At 51.2% G+C, this 3,043-nt stretch overlaps 1 protein-coding gene across 1 annotated transcript in view; it reads left to right on the forward strand.

The window, feature by feature from the left end:
* Positions 1 to 2,170: 2,170 nt before the first annotated feature.
* Positions 2,171 to 3,043, forward strand: part of Lrrn4 (leucine rich repeat neuronal 4) — a 10,354-nt gene continuing 9,481 nt past the window's right edge. Inside the window, exon 1 of the mRNA XM_005365554.1 lies at positions 2,171 to 2,225. The gene's annotated coding sequence lies outside the window, so the exon portion shown is untranslated. The remainder of the gene's footprint in view (positions 2,226 to 3,043) is intronic.

The raw sequence follows: 3,043 nt of genomic DNA on the forward strand, positions 1-3,043 counted from the left end.
AAAAGAAAAGAATGAAGAAAGAGAAAGAAAGAAAGAAAGAAAGAAAGAAAGAAAGAAAGAAAGAAAGAAAAAGGAATATAGCAACAGCATCAAATAAATACTAGAATCGGCTGAAATATCTAAACACAGTGATACACACAGTGCACCCTAATCTGCTCCAGAGCCCAGTCAACGCAGTTTCATTATCATAGGATAGTAGTCAGCACCGTGAGAAGATTCAGTGGGAGAACGCTTATGGACCTGGGGTCTAGCCATGGGAAGTACTTAGTAAGAAGATTCAGAGGGAGAACATTGTGAACCTGGGGTCTAGCGATGAGCAGTACTTAGTAAGAAGATTCAGAGGGAGAACGCTTGTGGACCTGGGGTCTAGCCATGGGAAGTATTTAGTGTAAAGTGGTAGACGGTGACGGGAGGCAGAAAGCACTATGCAAAGGCAAGGCTAGCCCAATTCATAAAAATCCTAAACAAACCCATACAGGGACTAACATCCCCGGCACAGAGACCCAATTGGATAGCACCAGGACCTATCCGCTGAAGCAACAGAGCCACCCAGAGGACCCCACTTAAGCAACACAATCAGCCTAGGCAGGCCAACTCTGGCCAGCTGACCCAGCAGGCAGCAAGCAATACAGCAGGTTAAGAGCGCCAACAGGTTAGGTTGGTTAAGAGGGTCCAGTCTGAGCTCCAGGGAAGCACATAGTGGTGATCTCAGGGCCAAGGGCTCTCTCTCTCCCCCATTCCCCACTAGTGCACAGAGGAGTGTCCTCCCCAGTATGGTTTCTCAACATATTTTACAGCCCTTCCAGGTCTATAAATGCCCTTCCTCCTTGAACTTCCTGTTTGAACTTACGTTTAAGTGGGTTCTCCTCTTTCTTATCTGGTGTCTCCAACTGAACTCATAACTCCCCTGCTGTCTTCAAGGAGCTCATGGCTTGACCAGGGTGGACAGAGCATGTTAGATTTTGAGGCTTTGATTCTTGGATATGCAACTCGGTTCAAGTCAAAGGTTAAGGATTTCAGGGCTGGGCCCCAGGAATCCAACCTCCGCTCACTTCTCTTTTCCATCTTTCCCTCCACTTCCACTTCTCAATGCTCCCATCACCTGTTCCCATCACCAGGGCCAGGACCCAGACTCCTGGATGGTTCCCCAGAGCAGACCTCCCCGGACCTGCCTTAGGCAGAGGAGGAATGCTTCTGATCAGCAAGACCTCAGCTGGCCCTAGACTACAACACACATCTTTGAGGCACTGCTTGAAGACAACCTCAAAGGAAACCGCCAGGGACCAGTTTGCGAGGTGCCTGGGACTGCTCAGAGCTGTCCAGATAAGCAGTGACAGGAGGGAAAACAGGAAGCTCTGGTCCCAGGGTCTGCAGACAGAGAATTGGAGCTAACAGCCCAGCCTGCTCTCACACTTCCTGATAGGCCTGGGCGGGTTGGGGAAGGGTGCAGGGGCTCAATGGGAGAACAACACTGTCTGCTCCAAACAGGTGCCCCAAACAAAGCTGTGTCACCTTGTCCTCTGGGGGCACCTGCAGGTTTTGACAAGTGGAATCCAGGACGGGGCAGGAATGTCCTTTCTGCATTTCTGGTCTCTGTAGTTATTGTCACGTCTCAGTTTCAAACACAGGTTGTCAGTGAACTGGGTCTCAGAGCAATCACTCGGCTTGCTGGTGTTTGTACACGGCTTGAGCTAGGTCCAGCTTGAAGATTCCTCTGCAGGGCTGTGGTCACTTCTCTGTGAGTCTCTGCAAGCCACTCTGGGAAACTACCCCTCCCTGAGGAAAGACAGCTTCTTTCTCTCCCAGCTCACCACTCAGTCTCCAACCTGAAAGAGAGAATAAGATTCCTGGGAGGGGACAGTGCTGCCTTGCTGGGCACCAGCCCTTGCTGCTGGCTCCTTTCCTCAAGCTTGGGAAGAGTGAAGTAAGGAAAGATAGGGGTGGGAAGGATGAAGGATGGGAGGACCTTAGGTGGGGGTGAGGGTGCCAGGTCTATAGAGGGAAAAGCCTGAGGCTAAAAACAAGAAAAGTCTTGGTGGAGAAGGAGGGGCTTCAGGGCTGGAATATCTCAGGCTCCTCCTGGATGGAGCTGGAGGAGGGGCAGCAGGGAACCAGACGTTTTCCCTCTGACATTCAGAGTCACAGTCAGAAGGCACTGGTTCCTGCAAAATTCAAAAGTTTGAGGATCGTGAAGGGGTGCCACATACCACAGGGACAGCTTCCGGGTAAGTAAGATACACTGCAGGCATCTACTGCTGGTCTTACGTCCCCGCAATTTTCTCATCACTTCAAATTCCTACCAAGAGGAAGGTCTTTCCCTTGGAGCCTTGACAGTGACTCAGATGGGTGTTCAGCGGGAAGCCATGGCAAGAGTCTGCAGTAACAGGGGCTATCAGGGAGTGACTTCTTGCCCAGGGCCGTCTTAAAAGCCACTTTGCCATTCCCAAGTCAGTCCCTAGCCACCAGAGCTGCTTCGGGCTACTGCGGCCTAGCAGAAGCACAGGTAGCAGGACCAGGAAACACTTGATTCAAGGGTCCAAGTCTTGTAATTGTCTAGGGCTCCTGTCTTTTTCTGCAGGCAGTCCTGAGCTCCCTCCCATGAGAGGGACCCCAGAACTCACTTTGGGCAAAGGAGGAAGTAGCTGAGCACTTCTAATAAGAAAAATTGGCCCAGTCTAGGTATGACTAAATCTGTTTTGACTCCCATTTAAATCTCCGCTGAAGTTTAACCCCGGGGGCATTCACAATTAGGGTGCAGCTGCATAACCTGGGGTGGGGGGGGTTACAGAAGAAAAGAGAACAAACAGTCTTCTCTCAAAAACTCATAGAAGAGGGACAAGGAAGCATGGGGGTTCCTGGAAGAGTCAGGGCAGGCATGGAAAAGCATTGCCAGGGCAAGCAAGTGTGCATGGGTCCTGCACCAGAGATGGAGGGAAAAGCTGGCTTCCACCTGCTCGCTGACAAGTACGAGGTGGGGGTGGGAAGGGGTGGGGTGGGCTTCTCTCTCTCTCTCTCTCTCTCTCTCTCTCTCTCTCTCTCTCTC

Source organism: Microtus ochrogaster, unplaced genomic scaffold, assembly GCF_000317375.1.
Source record: "Microtus ochrogaster isolate Prairie Vole_2 unplaced genomic scaffold, MicOch1.0 UNK3, whole genome shotgun sequence".
NCBI lineage: Eukaryota > Metazoa > Chordata > Mammalia > Rodentia > Cricetidae > Microtus > Microtus ochrogaster.